We start from the raw sequence: 24,784 nt of genomic DNA, 5'->3' as shown, positions 1-24,784 counted from the left end.
TAACGAAGATTTTTGTGAGGTACGTGATTTATGAAAGGTATAGGTTAATGTTAGTCAGGGCCATTCTTTCGCAGGGATTATAGAAAGTCAGATTGCGTTGCGCTAAAAAAATATTGTGTGTCAGTTTAAACACAGTCATGTATAATTTTTCTAAGGGGACGTTTCATCCTGACCTCAACCCTCTTGACTTTTCATTTATGGGGGCATTTGAAAGCTCTTGTCTACGCAACCCCGGTACCAAATGTAGAGACTCTCCGTGGTCGTATTGTGGACGGCTGTGATACAATACGCCATTCTCCAGGGCTGCATCAGCGCATCAGGGATTCCATGCGACGGAGGGTGGATGCATGTATCCTCGCTAACGGAGGACATTTTGAACATTTCCTGTAACAAAGTGTTTGAAGTCACGCTGGTACGTTCTGTTGCTGTGTGTATCCATTCCGTGATTAATGTGATCTGAAGAGAAGTAATAAAATGAGCTCTAACATGGAAAGTAAGCGTTTCCGGACACATGTTCACATAACATATTTTCTTTCTTTGTGTGTGAGGAATGTTTCCTGAAAGTTTGGCCGTACCTTTTTGTAACACCCTGTATATACACACAGAGGGCAGCTAACCCTCTGACCGAAGACGCTGAGCTACCGTGCCGGCAACCGACTGAACTGCCCAAGCGCGACTCACGACCGGCCCTCACAGCTGTAATACTGCCAGTACGTCGGCTCCTACGTTCCAAGCTTCACAGAAGCTCTCCCGCGAACCTTGCAGGACTAGCAATCCTGGAAGAAAGGATACTGCCAAGAGATGGCTTAGACACACCCTAGGGGACGTTTCCAGAATGAAATTTCCACTCTGCAGCGGAGTCTACGCTGATATGAAACTTCCTGGCAGATTAAAATTGTGTGCCGGATTTAGACTCAAACTCAGTCTGCAGGAGAGCTTCTGTGAATTTTGGAAGGTAGGAGACGAGGTACTGGCAGAATTACAGCTGTGAGGAGGGGTCTTGGCCGGCCGGTGTGGCCGAGCGGTTCTAGGCGCTTCAGTCTGGAACTGCGTGACCGCTACGGTCGCAGGTTCGAATCCTGCCTCGGGCATGGATGTGTGTGATGTCCTTAGGGTAGTTAGGCTTAAGTAGTTCTAAGTTCTAGGGGACTGATGACCTCAGATGTTAAGTCCCATAGTGCTCAGAGCCATTTGAACCTTTTTTTTTTTTTAGGTGTCTTGAGCCATGCGTGGGTACCTCACAGTCTGCCTTCGACGGTGCTGCGGCACGGTCGTCTGTTTACGTCCCTGCTATGGAAGTTCGGGTGATCGCGGTTGTTCACCTATTCGGCGTACTCGCACGTTTCGAAGACTCGATATAGCATGGCACGTGCATACCGAAAGTCGTCTCTCAAGATTAGTTTTTCGAATGAATATACGAGAGCGAAAGCCTATGAAATTGAGAGGTTCATACGAGCCGAAGTTAAAATTGACTACAACGAACTTATTGGAATACACCTCTCCATAGTGAGCAGTGCCGTTTACGTCAAACTGATTATCGATGCGGTGTGTGGCAGAATCATTCGAGATACTAAACATGGACTCAAATTTCGTCACTATGATGGACATGTTGGAGAAGTAACTACTGATCACGCACGACTGGGCTTATGTGTAAGGTGGCAACGGCCTTGCACCTTACACGAGTCCATTTAACGTGACACTTTAGGTTTTGTTAGAATAATACTCTAAATTACGGTGAAGGAAATCTATGTGGAAACGCATCGGCATGCGAGAATTCCGCGATTTTGTAATTATAAGATTTTGCGCAAAGGCAGTACGCGAGATAGAGCTCGGCTACGTCCCCGCCTAACCGCCGAAGGCCACAGCCTGACGGTATGAATGGTGAACTGGGGTATTTCTGTACGAGTAATCTGTTTAGAGCGGCCACAGCGGTCGCCAACCTTAGAGAGACGCGCGGCTGCAGGTGTTCAAGTGTTTACCAAAACAGAGCAGTGGATAGCTGGACGGGCTTTCCTGTGCGTGCTCTCCCGTATGTCCCACTAATTTTACGCCTTCGAGTAACTCAAGTGGGGCAGGCCAGGAGTTCCGAATAACAAACTTTCAGTGCAAGAATCTGTGTTCGCTACGACGAGGAATCTCGAGTGGTCTCTTGGGAGAAAACTTCCAGTAAATGTGTTATTGCCCACAGCTGTGGCTCTTCCCAGCCGGCGAGGGCGGAGTTAACTTGTGAAATTTTGTAGAAATGAAAGAATTGTGGAAAAGAGTTCTATTCCCAGTCCATACATTGGTCGGCACTGGCAAACTGGGTATTTTGAGAGCTTCTAGTGATGTGATTCGCTCGGTTAAAGTTGAGGTGAGAAAAGAAAGGTGAAGAGCGATCTTGCTGGACTCTCGGTCGTGGTCTTCCGTGCTGGGCTCTCGTACTGAGAGGACGTCAGCCAAGTCGCCTCCCCTCTTGGTCTTTGGTTCTGAGAGGACGTAAGCCGCGCCAGCTCATTGCTGACGGAAACATTGTGGCAATTAGAGAAGTTTACGGACAGCAGTCTGGTGTTCGAATACTGTAGGATTGTACTTTCCGAGACGCCACACGCCGATCGCACGGCCGCGCCGTCGCCGTCGGAGACCGCCGCTGCAACAGGAATATTACGGTGAGATCGCTCCCGCTTCGGCCTGTGTTAAGAGTAACGTTAAATGGTTGGATCAATTGCAGTTGCTGTTTCCACAGAAGTTTCACAGTACTTAGGAGTGTAATGGTTCTTCGTAAATATGTTATAAGAGATCGCGTTTTTGGACCGATTTTAACACAGTTACTGCCAATGCCAGTTAGAAGGATAATTTTTAAATTGTTCATTGTGTTTTATTCAGAATTGATCTGAAGGTTATAATAAAATTATTGTGATTCAGTAGAGCCTTTACTTTCAATAGTTGAGCCTGAATTCACGCTTTTGCTTTATTTTACTTTTGTGTATGTGGTTGATGTCATTGAACACCGAGTGTTCGTGATCGTTCATGTTTGGAAGTAAAAATAGGTGTGATTTATCGTCAACATTACCACCGCAGATTAATCAGGGGTGACAGGGCCACATTTGAATCTAGCGTTGTCCATTTTTGCGTCCAGTTCCACTCCCAATTTCTCGGTAAGTTGTTTGTCAGGGGCGAACACACGCAAAAATCGGACAAGCAACGGGTGGGGTGTTACATATGAAGCATACGTATTTTCCAACTTCCCATCGAGGTTCCATCTGACTTGGTGATTGACGCCTTACGCCCCTATGGAAGAGTGCTTAGTCATGTAGAGAAAAAATGGTCCAGCTTCACGACCTACCGCGTTCTCAATGGGGTGCGTCAAATCAGAATAGAACTGACACAACATGTACCCTCAAACTTGTTGATCAGCGGATGCAGAACAATAGTATATATAATGGACAGCCCAAAACATGCTTTGGATGCGGGAAAGAGGGTCACGACAACTCCGAATGTATGCAGTGGAGGATTGTACAAGCTCCAGTTGGAGAACCCGTTCCTACGTCCACGTTGGCGCCGCTGACACTAACATATGCAGACGCGTTTCGAGCCGATCCTATCCAGAAGAATGACCAGCTCCAACTACCTAACAGTTTACAGCAACCGACTGCAGCAGAGACAGCCATCTGTAGCGAAACGATGTACACTTCTGCCAATCCGGCGCCAACGACGCTGTTAACCGACCGGAAAGGACCGGTAGGAGGTATGGGAATTGATCCTACGGTTGTGCCGACAGCTGCTTTCGTCCCTGAGCACCGGGAGTCACTTCCGTACTCGGACACGGAGGCGCACACGTGCAAACAACGATCGCCGAAGCGCCACAAGAAACAACGGCTAGCGCCGTCGGACACCAGCTTAATGCATTCCACGTGAGACTGACTTTCATGTAACGACGATACAGTGAATACTGATGCGCAACGGGAGGTTCTACCTCCAACACAGCAGTACGACGCGAATCACACGAGACAGGGGTTCAATGCAGACCCACCGGACGATGAGCCACTGGAAGGAGTCCCTCCACCCACCGCAGCAACACCCCCATCTTCCGTCAGCCGGGCCGGAGAAACCCGACGAGAGATGGAGCTCCAACACAGGAACTGGGCCGACGAATCCGATACTGATCCACAGACCAATGATGCAGCTGCAATGGCGAGTGTGGCGTTCACCGGATGTTAACCACACAGATGATGCAGACTGTTGCACAGACAACATGTCGCCGAGCAGCATCACATAAGTTAACATAAGCGTTCATGTGCACTTTACGCACTGAGGAACAGTGGCAGGCGCATCGAACAGCCTCTATTAATATTAATACAATTATAACGCCGGTCAAATTACAATTATTACGAGACATGCTGCATGCGTCAGACGTCGACATCGTCTTTCTGCAGGGAGTATGTGTCGAGAGCTTCCCCGACCTATATGAGTACGATACATACATTACACCCACTACAGACGGCGGCAGTGGAACAGCGATACTTCTACGTGGCGGCATAGTAAAAAATGGTTCAAATGGCTCTGAGCACTATGGGACTTAACAGCTATGGTCATCAGTCCCCTAGAACTTAGAACTACTTAAACCTGACTAACCTAAGGACAGCACACAACATCCAGTCATCACGAGGCAGAGAAAATCCCTGACCCCCCCGGGAATCGAACCCGGGTACCCGGGGCGGCATAGTACCCGAGGACGTGGTGTACCTGCTGTCAGCGCGAGGAATGGCGCTCACAGTGCTAGGAGTATGGATCATTAACATCTACGCACCATCGGGGTCCGACAGACGGCGTGATCGATTCCGATATTATGCAAAGGAGATTGCACCGCTATTCTTATGCCGGTATGAGCATGACTCATTTGGAGGCGACTTCAACTGCGTGCTCGCACTAAAGGATCAACACCCATGTCTTGAGCTGCGGCAACTGATGCAAGACATGAATGTCATCTGCACACGGGAGACAATACATGGCGACAGACATGGATATACCTACGTCACAAGTCACTCTGCAAGTCGCCTCAATCGAATTTACCTAACACACAGTCTCTAAATCTGCGATCTTCGAAGCGGGATTGTGGCGCGTTGCCTTTTCAGATCACATAGCATATATATGCACGGTCTCTCTACGTCGTCAACGAGTGTGGAGGAATCGCAGTGTTTGGAAATTGAATGCAGCGCACCTAAGGGAACCTGAGTGCAGATGGTTAATCGAAGACACTTGGCAAATATAGTTAAGGCTAACCGGTCACTGACCTTCTTCTTCTGTGCTGGATGCACACGCATTGCCCGAACTCTTGCAGGACTCGGTAAGATTGTCTGCTGCGAATAATGAGTGTAATGGGCAAGGGTATTACGAATGTATTGTGTGGACATTAAGTTGGGAATGCGGGTCTCACGAGGAGCGTGCAAGGGATAAAATCCCTGCAGTCGCACTATCCTCTGTGCGCTCAGTGGCTCACATAGATAGAGCGTCTGCCATGGAAGCAGGAGATCCCGGGTTCGAGTCCCAGTCGGGGTACACATTTTCAACTGTCCCCGTCCGTGTATATCAACGTCTGTCGACAGCTTAGGGTCTTGATTTCATTATCATTTCAGTTGCAAATATGTGAACGACGCCTCCCGACATATCCGACGACGTTGCAGTGGTGGCTGGAATGCTTTAAGCCTGCACTGCGCCGAGCGTTAATTGCATACGGAAGAGAGCAGATGATGTGGAGGCGCCACACGACGGAATTTTATTTCACGATGCCCTGCAAACTTTCTTTACAAGCGCCTTCACATTCCCAAATAATTTCCATAACGCGCCGCCGTCTGGAGGGCGTCGCAGTCCACGCAAGGGCCTTTGGATGAGTCCGTGGAGAATCACCGTCGATGTATCACGTTGTCAGCGAAGACCAACATAGCCGCAGAACCTTAATACAGACGGTCATACTGCCGGATGGTCGCCGTATGGCAACGCAAAAAGACATTGCCAACGCCGTTGTAGAGCAATACCGTCATCTCCATGAAGAAGAGGAACACGATGAGACAGTCTCTCATGAAGTCCGACGAACGCTATCCGCTTGCCTCGACGAGACGGCCGATCGAGAGTTAACAGGGGACGTCACAGCTGACGACGTAACGGAAGCGCTTGATAAGGGGGCGTCGCACAAGTCGCCAGGGCCCGACGAGTTTCCGTTAGAGTTTTATCGTGTGTACATTAAAAGACCTCATGACTCCGAGATGGAGTGCCATGTACCGCGAATTAATGTCTCCCAGTGTGCCCTTCTTAATTGCGACTACAAGATCTAAAATGGCTCTGAGCACTATGGGACTTAATTCTGAGGTCATCAGTCCCCTAGAACTTAGAACTACTTAAACCTAACTAACCTAAGGACATCACACACATCCATGCCCGAGGCAGGATTCGAACCTGCGACCGTAGCGGTCGCGCGGTTCCAGACTGTAGCGCCTAGAACCGCTCGGCCACTCCGGCCGGTTACAAGATCTACACCAGGATACTTGCAGCTCACTCTACCAAACCCAACTAGGAGGGGATAGCAATATACAAACGGCACTCAGCGACTACCGCCACGTTATCGCACTGGCAACAACATGTCGTCTCCAGGGTGCACTGGTATCAATAGACTTCGATCACACTTTTGACAGGGTGATCCATGCCTATCTCATAGAAGGGATGACGCAAATGAAGTTTTGCCACCGTCGTTTACTCCACGGTGCCTGATCCAGAGTACTCATCAATGGACGCTTGGTGGGGCCCATCACCATCTCACGATCGGTCAGACAAGGGTGCCCACTGTCGACGATACTGTATGCCATTGCTGTCGAGCCGCTGCTCTGCAGGCTCTGGAATCGACTCCAAGGAATGATGATAAGGCACAACAAGTTTATATACAGAACATACGCGGATGACCTAGTGTTTCTAGCACGGTCGGGCGACGAGGCAAGAGTGGCCTTGCATTGGATTAATTTGTATGATATAGCTACGGGAAGTCGTATGAATATGGCAAAGTCGGGAGCGATGAACATCGGGAGAGGACTCCCGAGGGAAAGTGTAGCACCATTACAACCGATAAACAATATGAAATGCCTAGGAATTATCTTCACTACAGACGTTCGACACACGACGGCACTGAGCTACAGACATCTTATGCAAACAATTCATACAAGTGTCCGAAGTCAAAGATTAAGGGCTCTGGACATGATACAATGGGTCACCTTTGCCAACACTTACCTAGCTTCTCGCATCCCCCACCTGGCACAAGTTCTTCCTATGCCGGTGGTGTAGGCGTGCCGAATCTGGCGGCATTAGGATATTTTGTGAGCACAGGTCTGCTTTTAAGGTTGGATACGAAACCCTCGCCCTTCCTAGTAGTCGTGGAGGTCTTGGACTAGTCCACGTCCGCTACCAAGCAGCGGCTATTTACGTAAGCACGATGATAAAGATGTGGACACGACACCGGACAAGTTTGATGGGCACCTTGATAGACGAACTGGCTCCACCTTCTCGTTTGGCACCGGTAGCGGTGTCTCACATTTCACCATCGTTTGCCCCACATGCGAACCTTTTTTGTGGAACACAGTTACGCACACATGGAACTACCGACTACCAGGATGGCAACGGCACGTGAATACAGGGTTATTACAAATGACTGAAGCGATTTCACAGGTCTACAATAACTTTATTATTTGAGATATTTTCACAATGCTTTGCACACACATACAAAAACTCAAAAAGTTTTTTTAGGCATTCACAAATGTTCGATATGTGCCCCTTTAGTGATTCGGCAGACATCAAGCCGATAATCAAGTTCCTCCCACACTCGGCGCAGCATGCCCCCATCAATGAGTTCGAAAGAATCTTTGATGCGAGCTCGCAGTTCTGGCACGTTTCTTGGTAGAAGAGGTTTAAACACTGAATCTTTCACATAACCCCACAGAAAGAAATCGCATGGGGTTAAGTCGGGAGAGCGTGGAGGCCATGACATGAATTGCTGATCATGATCTCCACCACGACCGATCCATCGGTTTTCCAATCTCCTCTTTAAGAAATGCCGAACATCATGATAGAAGTGCGGTGGAGCACCATCCTGTTGAAAGATGAAGTCGGCGCTGTCGGTCTCCAGTTGTGGCATGAGCCAATTTTCCGCGGGCTACGCGTGAAACTTGCCCGCACGCGTTCAACCGTTTCTTCGCTCAACTGCAGGCCGACCCGTTGATTTCCCCTTACAGAGGCATCCAGAAGCTTTAAACTGCGCATACCATCGCCGAATGGAGTTAGCAGTTGGTGGATCTTTGTTGAACTTCGTCCTGAAGTGTCGTTGCACTGTTATGACTGACTGATGTGAGTGCATTTCAAGCACGACATACGCTTTCTCGGCACCTGTCACCATTTTGTCTCACTGCGCTCTCGAGCGCTCTGACGGCAGAAACCTGAAGTGCGTCTTCAGCCGAACAAAACTTTATGAGTTTTTCTACGTATCTGTAGTGTGTCGTGACCATATGTCAATGAATGGAGCTACAGTGAATTTATGAAATCGCTTCAATCATTTGTAATAGCCCTGTATATCGTATCTTGACTCGACAATGGCCGAATAATGCCGTATTGCGACGACAACCAACAGTTACATAGTCAGTGTTATGGTGTACAGTGCACCACCCACACCTTGATACGGGGTCGCGAGCGCTGTGGTATCAGGTCGTAGATGAGAAATACGTGAGTCGTTCCAGGTTGCATACAATCCATACGGCGGATGAACCAATGTGTCCGCGGTGCTATGTTATAGACACAGAGGAACATCACCTGATATGCGAGCCTTCTGCAGATGTGTGGTGTTTGGTCCAAAAAATGATCGCCTTCCTCCTTCGGGTGGTGCCGCAAGCAATGGAACCGCGGATACTACTTCTACCAGATATGACCAATTATCCCTGAACGAAGAAAAACGCAGTGACTAGGATTCGGGGACTGACTGTCTTTGCCTTTTCCGAGACGGCAGTAAGAATGTACTCGATTTTTGGGCCTTACTACGAGAACGTCACTTATAGATTATGAAACATCCGAGGTATCGAACATATTACGCAAATTTTTTAGAGAGTGCCTTGCTTGATCCCCAACTCAGTTGGGGTGTGCTGGGTAGGAGAATGTAATTATTGCATATAAGTATTCAGAACAAGAAAGGACCAAGACAGTGGAGAGGATCCCCCACCATACGTGAAGACGAACCCGGTTCCAACGCGAGGTACAACGGGATTAGCGAGGAACGAGCCCAAGAAGAGTGATGTGGTCCATTATTGTTTTATACCGATAGAAGCAGTTTATGTTTTTATTGTTACACCATTATATACAAAAAGTCCACTTATTTACGTTTTCCGGAAATATTTGATTTTATATAGGACATTATCTTATATTAAAAAAAGTCGGTAGAGGGCTTACCCGCCAACGGCAAAATCCTGCGTTCGAGTCTCGGCATACAGCTTTAATCTGCCAGGAAGTTTCAATATAACGAGAATTTGTAAAAGGATTTTTATATTTGGGAAAAACTCATTTGTCTCTTGATGCGTCTCTGCAGTCCTGAAGATTTTTACTGTCTTTCCAAACCTCCTTCCAAAGCGTTATTTCTGGTGCTGCAGCTGTAAACACGTGAAGCGCCACTACCTACAGCTTTTCTGTTTTTGGCTCTGAGCACTATGGGACTTAACGTCTAAGGTCATCAGTCCCCTAGAACTTAGAACTACTTAAACCTAACTAAGCTAAGGACATCACACACATGCATGCCCGAGGCAGGATTCGAACCTGCGACCGTAGCGGCCGCGCGGTTCCAGACTGTAGCGCCTTTAACCGCTTGGCCACCACGGCCGGCTTTTCTGTTTTTACGAAGGCACTTGGTATAAGGGGGAACGGGTCGAGAATTGAAGAGCCCTCGAAAAGCGACTCTCCAGCTGCCCTAGTACAACAAAATCGATGAAAGGGAGGAATACATTCAATAGGATACAAAACACCGCATGACGTTACTCTCGGGCTCGAAGGAACAAAACAGAAAGAAAATGAAATGCTTCATCATTCATAAAGCATGTATATGAATTAAAGGTTTATTTTATCTATAGTATTCCTTAGCATCAAGTGTTTCTGTATTTAATCAATGAATTGAATGTTTGGCGATTCTGGGTGAGTGCACTGGGATGTCCAAAAGTTCTACAATACGACAAGCATCTTGAAAAATTTCTTCATATTTAGTTTCTTATTATATTGTCTACCACCCCATAGCAAAAGTTAGGATCTAATGCAACAGCTTGAAGACACCGTTAAAGCGAAACAGTAATGTCAAATACAGCAGCAGTACCGTCAGAGGTAAGACAAAGTCGAATCGTTGAACAGAAGCAAAAGATTTACAACTTCCGATGACGGAGAAGTTCTGTACTTTCCTTCAAGGAACGGTACGATAGAGTCAAAGAGCATTTTGGAATGAATGGGTGCCTTAGGCCTTTCAAGCCAGCGTGTTTCCGACCTGTTTGCAGACTCACGCACAAAATTTGTAAGAGTACTTACTACTCCCATCACACTGCGAACACTAAACCTTCACGACAGCTAGGTTTAGTTAGTGTTCTGCCCAATGCATATAACTCGCTAGCGCCTGCAGCTGCGTTATTCGAGATTGTTGACACCTCCGTCATAACTGTGACCTCTCGAATTCTCAACTTGTAGGCCGACTTGATTTAATTCTTGAACGATTCGATCGCTTAATGCGGTACCAGCCAAGTCAGTTGCATACAGAGAGCATGTGAACTCTTGGCGTGCTATGCTCTTTTGTAAATCCAAATACCTGACACACACACACACAGAGTTGAACTTTTGAATCCAGGGGCTTCGGTTGTTCGTCGCCAAGAACAGCATAATGATATCCTTGTTTAACTTTGTTGAGTGCATTTTTCCTTGTTGTTGTTGTTGTTCTCTTGAGTCCTGAGACTGGTTTGATGCAGCTCTCCATGCTACTCTATCCTGTGCAAGCTTCTTCATCCCCAAATACACTCCTGGAAATGGAAAAAAGAACACATTGACACCGGTGTGTCAGACCCACCATACTTGCTCCGGACACTGCGAGAGGGCTGTACAAGCAATGATAACACGCACGGCACAGCGGACACACCAGGAACCGCGGTGTTGGCCGTCGAATGGCGCTAGCTGCGCAGCATTTGTGCACCGCCGCCGTCAGTGTCAGCCAGTTTGCCGTGGCATACGAAGCTCCATCGCAGTCTTTAACACTGGTAGCATGCCGCGACAGCGTGGACGTGAACCGTATGTGCAGTTGACGGACTTTGAGCGAAGGCGTATAGTGGGCATGCGGGAGGCCGGGTGGACGTACCGCCGAATTGCTCAACACGTGGGGCGTGAGGTCTCCACAGTACATCGATATTGTCGCCAGTGGTCGGCGTAAGGTGCACGTGCCCGTCGACCTGGGACCGGACCGCAGCGACGCACGGATGCACGCCAAGACCGTAGGATCCTACGCAGTGCCGTAGGGGACCGCACCGCCACTTCCCAGCAAATTAGGGACACTGTTGCTCCTGGGGTATCGGCGAGGACCATTCGCAACCGTCTCCATGAAGCTGGGCTACGGTCCCGCACACCGTTAGGCCGTCTTCCGCTTACGCCCCAACATCGTGCAGCCCGCCTCCAGTGGTGTCGCGACAGGCGTGAATGGAGGGACGAATGGAGACGTGTCGTCTTCAGCGATGAGAGCCGCTTCTGCCTTGGTGCCAATGATGGTCACATGCGTGTTTGGCGCCGTGCAGGTGAGCGCCACAATCAGGACTGCATACGACCGAGGCACACAGGGCCAACACCCGGCATCATGGTGTGGGGAGCGATCTCCTACACTGGCCGTACACCACTGGTGATCGTCGAGGGGACACTGAATAGTGCACAGTACATCCAAACCGTCATCGAACCCATCGTTCTACCATTCCTAGACCGGCAAGGGAACTTGCTGTTCCAACAGGACAATGCACGTCCGCATGTATCCCGTGCCACCCAACGTGCTCTAGAAGGTGTAAGTCAACTACCCTGGCCAGCAAGATCTCCTGATCTGTCCCCCATTGAGCATGTTTGGGACTGGATGAAGCGTCGTCTCACGCGGTCTGCACGTCCAGCACGAACGCTGGTCCAACTGAGGCGCCAGGTGGAAATGGCATGGCAAGCCGTTCCACAGCACTACATCCAGCATCTCTACGATCGTCTCCATGGGAGAATAGCAGCCTGCATTGCTGCGAAAGGTGGATATACACTGTACTAGTGCCGACATTGTGCATGCTCTGTTGCCTGTGTCTATGTGCCTGTGGTTCTGTCAGTGTGATCATGTGATGTATCTGACCCCAGGAATGTGTCAATAAAGTTTCCCCTTCCTGGGACAATGAATTCACGGTGTTCTTATTTCAATTTCCAGGAGTGTACTTACTGCAACCTACATCCTTGTGAATCTGCTTAGTGTAGTCATCTCTTGGTATCCCTCTACGATTTTTACCCTCCACGCTGCCCTCCAATGCTAAATTTGTGATCCCTTGATGCCTCAGAACATGTCCTACCAACCGGTCCCTTCTTCTTGTCAAGTTGTGCCACAAACTCCTCTTCTCCCCAATTCTATTCAATACCTCCTCATTAGTTACGTGATCAACCCATCTAATCTTCAGCATTCTTCTGTAGCACCACATTTCGAAAGCTTCTATTCTCTTCTTGTCCAAACTATTTATCGTCCATGTTTCACTTCCATACATGGCTACACTCCATACAATTACTTTCAGAAACGACTTCCTGACACGTAAATCTATACTCGATGTTAACAAATTTCTCTTCTTCAGAAACGCTTTCCTTGCTATTGCCAATCTACATTTTATATCCTCTCTACTTCGACCATCATCAGTTATTTTGCTCCCCAAATAGCAAAACTCCTTTACTACTTTAAGTGTCTCATTTCCTAATCTAATTCCCCCAGCATCACCAGACTTAATTCGACTACATTCCATTATCCTCGTTTTGCTTTTGTTGATGTTCATCTTATATCCTCCTTTCAAGACACTCTCCATTCCATTCAACTGCTCTTCCAAGTCCTTAGCTGTCTCTGACAGAATTACAATGTCATCGGCGAACCTCAAAGTTTTTATTTCTTCTCCATGGACTTTAATACCTACTACGAATTTTTCTTTCGTTTCCTTTACTGCTTGCTCAATATACAGATTGATTAACATCGGGGACAGGCTATAACCCCGTCTCACTCCCTTCCCAACCGCTGCTTCCCTTTCATGCCCCTCGACTCTTATAACTGCCATCTGGTTTCTGTACAAATTGTAAATAGCCTTTCGCTCACAGTATTTTACCCCTGCCACCTTTAGAATTTGAAAGAGAGTATTCCAGTCCATTTTTCCTTATGACATTATAAACATTCAATCAGTAAAGTCTGAGTTTTGTTTCTCAGATATATAGCATTTCTCAGCGCTGCCTCTATGTGTTTTGGGAAAGATGAATCACCTGAGTCAATGCGGAATTTTAAAATTGCTCAAAATTGTTTCTTGGCCAATTTCATCACTTCATATTCCATCATCTCGGTGGTATATTTTCTCGACCACATAATGCCATAGTCTTTACTACAGAAATCAGCCGTTCTTTATTTGAGTTGTCCGCAGTTCATGGTCTAGAGGCTAACGTTGCTGCGTCTGGATCATTGGGTTCCGGGTTCGATTCCCGGCCGGGTTGGGGTTCTTCTCTGCCCGAGGACTGGGTGTTTGGGTTGTCCTCATTATTTCATCATCATTCGTAACAGTGGCTAGACTGGACTGCGAAAAAGAATTTGGACCGTGTAAAAATTGAGAATTTGTACGAGAGTTGATGGCCGCGCAGTTGAGCGCCCCACAAACCAAACATCATAATCTGTTTGATTTAACCATTTTCAGTTACTCAGTTTCAATTAAAATATTGACAGCCCTTTCAGAATTTTCGTGTGAACTTTCGAAATATGTACTCTTTAACATGACCATATTGTGATACTCGGTGGCGTAACGGTTTCTTACGAACGTTAGTGCTCTTTTATACTCTCTAAGACAGAAAAGGTGACACACCATGAAGGAGTTATGCAAACTGATTGCAGATAAATATTAACGCTGGTATCGACGGAAAATGCGAAATTGTGAAGTTAGGAGGCGTATGGATGAATGTGTGACGTCGCTGTGCAATTTCACCATGTAGCTGGCAAGGATTATAAACGGTGCCTCAACAGGATCAGGGCATAAAATCTTTGACAATGTCATTCTGGGTACTCAGTTGGACAGTAATTATGCCTCGCAGACAGGCGAGTAAACAGGATAGACAGATGTTAGCATTTGAGACAGGACGTGTAGTTGCAGCAAAGAAGCCAGTTACAGTAATCGACGAATCGCTCGACATTTGAATAGTAACGATATCATTATTCGACGATGTTGGCAGGAATGAGTGGACCATGACCGAACATAGCGTCAAGGAGGGAGCAGTCAGCCTAGATAACGGCAGAATATGAGGATCGAGCAATCGTCACAGAGACACCCAGAGCACCTGGTGCTTCATTGACCACAAGGACCTGTTGATGGTTCACAGAATGGAGGCTGAGCCTAATGAGCTTCTTGCACCGACTGCCATTGTCCTCTGCACACCAATAAGCCCGTCTGCAGTGGTGTCAGGCACATTCGGTGTGGAATCTCACTGACTGGAGTAGAATGATCTTCAGTGATGAGTCCCATTTCGAACTGAGCCCCGATTATCAGTGAAGTCCTGTCTGGACACATCCCGGACAGCGATGCGACAGCAACCTGACTGTCGACCACCATACGGCCTGACAACCAAGGCCATTTCTTTTCATAGCACGACTACTTTGGCTGTTATCCGCGTCAGCTCTCTAGCACAGTTGTGCGTCGAAGATATTCTACGCTCCGTTTTGTTGCCCTCCATGGCAAGACATTCTAGGCTTACATTTCAGCTATAATGCCCACCCGCACGTGGTGAGAGTCTGTATGCTTGTCCTGGTGCTCGCCAAACCCTATCTTGGCCAGCAAGGTCGCCGGATCACTCACCGACCGAGAACGTTTGGAGCATTATGTGCTGGGCTCTCCAACCAGCTCAGGACTTTGACGACCTGACGCGCCAGTTGGGTAGAATTCGGCATGATATCGCTCAGGAGGACATCCAACAACTACATCCAACAACTCTGTCAATGAATATCAAGCCGTATAAGTGTTTGCATGACGGACACAGGTGGACCAACGCGTTATTGACTTGCTCAGTTTCTGAAGCTGTCTGTCTTGAATAAATCATCCTGTTTTTCTAGAGATGTTATCATTTGTTTGCCTGTGCATATACATCAGATCTAGCGATTTCTTTATCTTTGGGATAATTCCTTCGTGGGGCATGGTTTTTTTTTCTTTGCGTTTTTCCTTTTTTCTTTGAGTGTACTTGCAAAATGGATGCGTGACTAAGGATCTTAGAGCCACAGAATGCTTGCCACAGTATAGTATACAAGGCAAACCATATGCACCGTTCTGTTGTTGGCTACAAACTTGCCAAGAGTATTCCTTTAGCCAATCCGATCGAAATTTCTTTCTTGTGACTCCTCTGTCTGCTCTAGATATCCATAATTACGAGGTGGTTCTGGAGACTCTTTCAGATGTTCACAATTAAGCTCGTCATTGAGTACTTTTCCTGTTACAAAAGAAATATCAAAACGATTTTCAGTGCAAGTATTGTATGCACCAGCCACTGCCACTAGCACTGGTTCGGGCTCTGTAACAACAGCAAACAAAAACAACAAGTTGTACACAAAGTAGAGTATCTTCACAATCAAATCAATAACTTACCAACAACTAAACTAACTCTTTGAATCTACTCTGCAGGCGTATTTAAAAACGGCCAATAGCCGTTTGAACTGACTCCTCCCAAACAGGCCTCAGAAGGCCCAACGGTAGCGACAGACCGCCGTGTCGTCCTCAGACGACGGGCGTCACTGGATGTGGATACGGAGGGGCATGTGGTCAGCACACCACTCTCCTGGCGGTTGTCAGTTTTCGTGACCGTAGCTGCTACTTCTCAGTCAAGAAGCTCCTCAGTTGACCTCACAAGGGCGGAGTGCACCCCGCTCGCCAACAGCGCTCGGCAAATCAGGACGGTCGCCCGTTTAAGTGCTAGCCAAGCTCGACAGCGCTTAACTTTGGCCATCTGACGGGAGCCGGTGTTACCATTGGGGCAAGACCGGTGGCAATAGCCCTTTAAGGGGTTACAATAGTTCTCATCAGTCAATAAAAACAGCTTTTCTATTATCATGGGAACAACTTAAAAAACGCGAAAAAAATCAGCTATTCCCTATGAAATTTACTTATTTGCTAACCTACTTGACTAAAATGTATGAAACAGCTGGTTTTATTTCGCGATTTTGAAGCTGATTTTGGATAAATAACGTGGTATAAAACTATGAAATTTCACGGCAACGGTGGGCGCGTGAAGAAAGCTAGTTAGGGTTCAAAACCAAATAAACCTGATGATTGATTTTATTTATCTTACATATTACTTCACCCGTCCCTTGTAGGACAGGCAGGGAGGATCAAGTCTCCATGCTTCAGCCCATAGCCAATCACACCATACCGACCAAAAGATCAACGGAATCAACCGAATAAAATGTCACAAACTCGACTAATCATTTTAATATGAATTTCATTTAAGTGTAGACAAAATAATCAGAAGGATGTACCTGATGAATTTTTGAGTTGACAATGAGAAGTTGTTGCCATTGTTTTCAGGTAATATTGCTTCGTTTTTTCTTGATTCGCTCTCTTCTTTCTTTCTCTTCAGTATAAAAAAAAGAGAACGAAGATCTAGGTGTTTACGTTTCTATGTCTTTTTTTTAATATGACAAAAAGGACGCATCAATAACAATTAAAATCGCTTGATAGCTCATTGTATTGTGTTCGAGTCAACAAACTGCACATAAGCCTATGAGTACAACAGCGCAAACTGCACACTCATATCAGAAGTAGCACGTGCTGCCACAACGCGGTCGGGCGTGTGGAGATGGGAGTCGGGCTGCGTCTCGAATGAGAGGCATGCGGATTAAAAACTCATAACGCAAATAGTGTGTTATAGAAATTTAAAATTTGAAGACATATTATTCCTGCTTCAAATGGATTAAGTAAAGATAAGTTACGAAAATTGTACTGTAGGTAATACAGAACTAAGGAAGTGGGGTATTATCTACTTTAATTTGAGATTTGTCAGCGTTGGATCCAGATGCTCTTATTGTGTGTGTGTTTGAGGGGGGGGGGGGGGCTTGAGTCCCTTATCCCCCCCTCCCCGGATCCGCAACCATGGGTAGCTATTATTTTATTCACTCATTTGCCTTCTCCTGGGAAATATTTATTTTATACATTCCTTAACTTCTCGGTTACAACCATAACGGGTAATTTCCAAGAATGATTGCCTATCGAAGTCGCTGGGTACAAACGATATATATCGAACGTGCGATCGTAAATCTATCATGCGACTCCGGTGGCGGGCGTTGTGATCGGTTATTTGTGATCGTCATTTTTATCTGTTTCCCGTTGTTCCCATAGTTGCTCTAAATTACATACCTCCGCAAATTATTTGTGAGTTGCTAGGGAAACCCAGACGATTTATGTCGTTAGTGAGTGGGATGAATAGTGTTCTTGATGTTTCTTCGGCGGATTCTCTAACATGGAAAAATCTAAATCCATGTTTATCCAGCGTAGAAAATTGTTTGACTTTTTGTCGGAAATATGGAGTACTACCAGACGACGGAAGAAGGGACTGTGTAGACTGTAGACTGTGGTGGTGCGAAGTGTGTAAAACTTCGTAAGAACAGTATCGATGCTGAAATACCGTTACAATTCCATGGCGGACAGTGCGGAAAACGAACGAGTATCAGGAGGAATACATGGTTCGACTCTTCCAAACTATGCATCCAGACCACCGTAATGGACTTTAACGTGACGACAACACCAACGACGAGTAAGGTAAGTTGTCTCCTTTGCAATTGCATGTATTTTTGCAACGCTCTTCTTCTGTCATTGCTGTAGTGACAGCAGTAAAATTACTCATAACGCCCGTACCAGTGTTGCATGATCGATTTACGATCGCACGTTCGATCGCACCCAGCGACTTCGATAGGCAATCATTCTTGGAAATTACCCCAGAACGAGTGTGCACCTATAAACGACGCAAGCTAGCATTTTTGATTAAACAGTTTTCACGACTCGAAACATTCAAAACACCTGAAGATAATGTTTCAAATGGCTCTGAGCACTATGGGTCGTAACAGCTGAGGTCATCAGTCCCCTAGAACTTAGAACTACTTAAACCGAACTCACCTAAGGACATCACACACATCCATGCCCGAGGCAGGGTTCGAACCTGCGACCGTATCGGTCGCGCGGTTCCAGACTGAAGCGCCTAGAACCGCTCGGCCACTTCGGCCGGCGATAATGTTTCCAGACAATTAAGATGGCGGACATCGGCTTCAAGCTTCTGTATCTTTGATTCAAGTAATTGGTTTGTTCTGTGTAAATAAAATCAACCGACTGACTTTATCTTGTTAATAAATATGTAATGATGTTCATGTGTTTGTTTCGCAATAGGAAAGATACAATTTTCAATCTAGTTATACGAATGGTAACGGTAAGTGAGGAGACTTTTATTAGTAATTTATGCTTTATTGTGCATGGAGAGGGTGTTAATGTGTCCTCTCATCCTACCCTACTGCCCATTAAAATTGCTACACCACGAAGATGACATGCTACAGACGTGAAATATAACCGACAGGAAGAAGATGCTGTGATATGCAAATGATTAGCTTTTCAGTGCATTCACACAAGGTTGGCGCCGGTGGCGACACCTACAACGTGCTGACATGAGGAAAATTTCCAACCGATTTCTCATACACAAACAGCAGTTGACCGGCGTTGCCTGGTGAAACGTTGTTGTGATGCCTCGTGTACGAAGGAGAAATGCGTACCATCACGTTTCTGACTTTGATTAAGGTCGGATTGTAGCCTATCGCGATTGCGGTTTATCATATCGCGCCATTGCTGCTCGTGTTGGTCGATATCCAATGACTGTTGGCAGAATATGTAATCGGTGGGTTCAGGATGGTAATACGGAACGCAGTGCTGGATCCCAACGGCCTCGTATCACTAGCAGTCGAGATGATCTGCATGGCTGTAACGGATCGTGCAGCCACGTCTCGATCCCTGAGTCAACAGATGGGGACGTTTGCAAGACAACAACCATCTGCACGAACATTTAGACGACGTTTGTAGCAGCATGGACTATCAGCTCGGAGACCACGGCTGCGGTTACCCTTGACGCTGCATCACGGACAGGAGTGCCTGCGATGGTGTACTCAACGACGAACCTGGGTGCACGAATGACAAAACATCATTTTTTCGGATGAATCCAGGTTCTGTTTACAGTATCATGATGGTCGCATCCGTGTTTGGCGACATCGCGGTGAACGCACATCGGAAGCGTGTATTCGTCATTGCCATACTGGCGTATCACCCGGCGTGATGGTATGGGGTGCCATTGGTTACACGTCTCGGTCACCTCTTGTTCGCATTGACGGCACTGTTACATTTCAGATCTGTTCCGACCAGACCCTTCATTCGATGCCCGCGAAACCCTACATTTCAGCAGGATAATGCACGACCGCAGGTTGCAGGTCCTGTGTGGGCCTTTCTGGATACAGAAAATGTTCGACTGCTGCCCAGGCCAGCAGATTCTCCAGATCTCTCACCAACTGAAAACGCCTGGTCAATGGTGGCCGAGCAACTGGCTCGTCACAATACGCCAGTCACTACTCTTGATGAACTGTGGTATCGTGTTGAAGTTGCATGTGCAGCTGTACCTGTACACACCACCCAAGCTCTGTTTGACTCAATGCTCAGGCGTGTCAAGGCCGTTAATACGGACAGAGGTGGTTGTTCTGGGTACTGATTTCTCTGGATCTATGCACCCAAATTGCGTGAAAATATACACTCCTGGAAATTGAAATAAGAACACCGTGAATTCATTGTCCCAGGAAGGGGAAACTTTATTGACACATTCCTGGGGTCAGATACATCACATGATCACACTGACAGAACCACAGGCACATAGACACAGGCAACAGAGCATGCACAATGTCGGCACTAGTACAGTGTATATGCACCTTTCGCAGCAATGCAGGCTGCTATTCTCCCATGGAGACGATCGTAGAGATGCTGGATGTAGTCCTGTGGAACGGCTTGCCATGCCATTTCCACCTGGCGCCTCAGTTGGACCAGCGTTCGTGCTGGACGTGCAGACCGCGTGAGACGACGCTTCATCCAGTCCCAAACATGCTCAATGGGGGACAGGTCCGGAGATCTTGCTGGCCAGGGTAGTTAATTTACACCTTCTAGAGCACGTTGGGTGGCACGGGATACATGCGGACGTGCATTGTCCTGTTGGAACAGCAAGTTCCCTTGCCGGTCTAGGAATGGTAGAACGATGGGTTCGATGACGGTTTGGATGTACCGTGCAGCCGGCCGCGGTGGTCTAGCGGTTCTGGCGCTGCAGTCCGGAACCGCGGGACTGCTACGGTCGCGGGTTCGAATCCTGCCTCGGGCATGGGTGTGTGTGATGTCCTTAGGTTAGTTAGGTTTAAGTAGTTCTAAGTTCTAGGGGACTTATGACCTAAGATGTTGAGTCCCATAGTGCTCAGAGCCATTTGAACCATTTTGTACCGTGCACTATTCAGTGTCCCCTCGACGATCACCAGTGGTGTACGGCCAGTGTAGGAGATCGCTCCCCACACCATGATGCCGGGTGTTGGCCCTGTGTGCCTCGGTCGTATGCAGTCCTGATTGTGGCGCTCACCTGCACGGCGCCAAACACGCATACGACCATCATTGGCACCAAGGCAGAAGCGACTCTCATCGCTGAAGACGACACGTCTCCATTCGTCCCTCCATTCACGCCTGTCGCGACACCACTGGAGGCGGGCTGCACGATGTTGGGGCGTGAGCGGAAGACGGCCTAACGGTGTGCGGGACCGTAGCCCAGCTTCATGGAGACGGTTGCGAATGGTCCTCGCCGATACCCCAGGAGCAACAGTGTCCCTAATTTGCTGGGAAGTGGCGGTGCGGTCCCCTACGGCACTGCGTAGGATCCTACGGTCTTGGCGTGCATCCGTGCGTCGCTGCGGTCCGGTCCCAGGTCGACGGGCACGTGCACCTTCCGCCGACCACTGGCGACAACATCGATGTACTGTGGAGACCTCACGCCCCACGTGTTGAGCAATTCGTCGGTACGTCCACCCGGCCTCCCGCATGCCCACTATACGCCCTCGCTCAAAGTCCGTCAACTGCACATACGGTTCACGTCCACGCTGTCGCGGCATGCTACCAGTGTTAAAGACTGCGATGGAGCTCCGTATGCCACGGCAAACTGGCTGACACTGACGGCGGCGGTGCACAAATGCTGCGCAGCTAGCGCCATTCGACGGCCAACACCGCGGTTCCTGGTGTGTCCGCTGTGCCGTGCGTGTGATCATTGCTTGTACAGCCCTCTCGCAGTGTCCGGAGCAAGTATGGTGGGTCTGACACACCGGTGTCAATGTGCTCTTTTTTCCATTTCCAGGAGTGTAATCACTTGTCGTTTCTAGTATAATATATTTGTTCAATGAATATCCGTTTATCACCTGCATTTCTTCTTGGTATAGCAATTTTAATGGCCAGTAGTGTATTATAATTGAAGTCTGATGAAGTAAGTTCCATGTTAAGGCAGCAGCTAATCTGAATTACTTTTTCTAGCAGATGATTTTGATGCAGAGTAATTTTAGGTGGTTTTACCGTGTGGAATAAGAGCCTTAACACTCCATGTAAGAGATTGGACAAACGAGGTACAGGAGCAGTAGCCCATATCAGTTCAAGAGAAGGTATTGCAGTATTGTGCTTACAACCAAAGAGCAAGTAGACATAATATTTCTGTTTCAATACTGGAGCAGTGACTCTGAGCTGTTGTAGCTATAATGCATGGTAAGTCAAAAGGATTGTACAACTTTGGGATGATATAGAAATTTATTGAGATAACATATAGAATCGGTAAATGTGTCATTTTGTAGCACATGTTTGATTCACGTAGTGCATCAACACCCCATTCTGCCACTAGGAGCGCCAGCGTAGTGCTCAGTTAAAATAGCTACTTTCGCTGGCGCGGAGCGCAGTCGTAGTGCGTTTTGGTTTCAAGAAACGAACTTTGCAACAACTATTCGGGGTAAATTTCGCGCCGAATACGCTAAAGAACTTCCAAGCAGGCGTACAATTTACTCTGGAATTTGTTCAGATGGGTTGCTCACTGCGACATGATAAATCACCAGATCGACCAGATATTGACGATTATGTCGAACAGATTAGGGAGAGCTTTGCCTGCACACAAAAATAAACGCGACGTGCGCCTGGAGAGACTGGCATTCCACAGAAGACTCTTTGGCGAGTACTGCGTACACCTGAAACCGTACAGATTCACAATGGCACAGCACGTTAGTGATGCACAGAAGGTTGCTCGTGGGCAGTTCTGTGCAGAAATTATGCTTCAGATAGAGGACGACGAGACATTCCTGAACACGTTAATCTTCAGCGATGAGCCACTATTTCATGTGAGTTGCATGGCGAACAACCACAACTGCAGAATATGAGGCAGCGAAAATCCACAAGTAATCCTAGAACACGTTTGTGACAGACCCAGAGTTAACGCGTTTTGTGCCCTTAAGAAATTGGAAATGAACAGCCAATTGTTTTTCATGGAAAAAACCTGTCGGAAGAAACTATCGCTGGTATTGTGTATCTGGGTATTCTTGAAAACTTTTCAATTCCACAGATCGGCGAAGATGACCGAGAAAGGATGGTTTACTGCCAGCAAGACGGTGCACCACCTCATTTCCTCACGTCGATAATCGCTTCCCAGGTCGGTGGATTGGGTGTGAAGGGCAAATCGCATGCTCCCCAGACTTGACAACACAGGGTTTCTTTCCCTAGGGTTTCATTGAAGATCGTCTGTATGTTCCTCTCCCACCAAACAGTTTAGCCGAGTTGAAAGATAGGATCTACACTGCCATTGCACAAGTTGTGCCCTGTTTGCTGCTACAAGTGTGGGAGAAACTGAGTACCAGTGGGATATTTGCCGCATCACAAGTGGTAGTTACGTCGAACCAAAATGACACTTGATACTTTTATGAGAAACTTGAGGTTAAGTGACATTTCTATTCATTCTGTAAGTTATCTCAATACATTTCTGTATCATTCCAAAGTTATTGCGTCCTCTTTCATTCACCCTGTACATTGAATTATATTTATTACTGCCTGTAATAGATACCCACTGTCTACCTAAGAGAACGACTGTCAGGAGAGATTATTTCAAATTGAATATTGAGATACGATTTCGTAAGTGCACCTGTAAATATATATGTCGCGCTCATTGTTTCAGGAGTGTCGATTGGTTTCTTCGTTTAGAGTGGAAGAGATCTAGATTTTAAGTACATCTGAAAATGAATCACCAAATTCGGCGGTTAGGCGCTTTTGATAGCAGCAAGATCGATTATATCAAAGTCATGTAATGACCTTATCATTTATCTTTCCATTAAACATTTCATAGGACCCACTGAAAACCATGACATCACTACCGAAAACGTCACCTTCTACAACTGTAACAAGACGTTTTGAATGACACATAGCCCTACCTCTTGGTAGTTGCTATTATTACCATTACCATTATTGTTATTATTATTGTAATATTCTGGCAGTTGACTTAGCGTCATTTGCCTTCTAGTTTTCCACTAGTGTTGTTAAATCTGAATTACAATGATTTGACCATGTACACTCCTTCAAATGTTACTTTTTCATGATCTAACCAACCATGTGAGACAAAACAAATTCTGAAGACGACAGAATGAAGAATTTATGCAAATGGGCAGCCAAAGAATCATGTCCAGTAGCCATGTGGAATACGGCGAATGGTTATCTTCTTGGTCGTCCATGAGGTTTTTCCAGATATCTCTCTCACACGAAATTTTATTGAATCGTTTTAATTCATCTTGAAATAATATGTTAATAGTGCATTTCACTGCAAAATACGATATGTCAGTTTTTCGAAACTGTTTAACTTTTGTGCCTTTTTGGCTCGAAATATTGCTTTTTCTTTATCATCTCTGTCACTGGGAGTACTTCTGTTGTAGTGATTTAATTACTTCTTGGATTTCTTTAACTTGAATAATTTTTTGTTTTTGTGTGTTTATAACTGCTGATATTGTTACTCTGGAATTGCAAAACGTGACTGTTTATTTAATGTGTGCAAGAAGTTATTCAACTGAGTTACTACAGTTCTAATTGCTTCAACTTTACGTTCAAAATTTGAGAGATGGTGTCGTAAAGTTTGACAGCAAGAGAAAATTTTGCTATATATTCCTACACCAACGTTTTTTTCCCATAATGAGCTGTAAATATAGATTTTGACCTCTGATCTCCAGAGTATCCAGGTTCACGGTTTCCAGCGCTGTAGTTCTTATTAAAATTTATCTGTTTCACGTTTTATATCTATTTCGTCTAGTTGGTATTTTAACTGAGAAAGCTGTAGAAAGTGGGACAATAAATTATTGAGCATCAACTTCTGGAAGCTTATGTTGTGATCTTACGCCTTCTACTTTTTGGATGAGGCCTATCTGTGTTTT

Source organism: Schistocerca cancellata, chromosome 1 (genome assembly GCF_023864275.1).
Source record: "Schistocerca cancellata isolate TAMUIC-IGC-003103 chromosome 1, iqSchCanc2.1, whole genome shotgun sequence".
Lineage (NCBI taxonomy): Eukaryota > Metazoa > Arthropoda > Insecta > Orthoptera > Acrididae > Schistocerca > Schistocerca cancellata.
Note: the sequence above shows the minus strand (reverse complement) of the source record.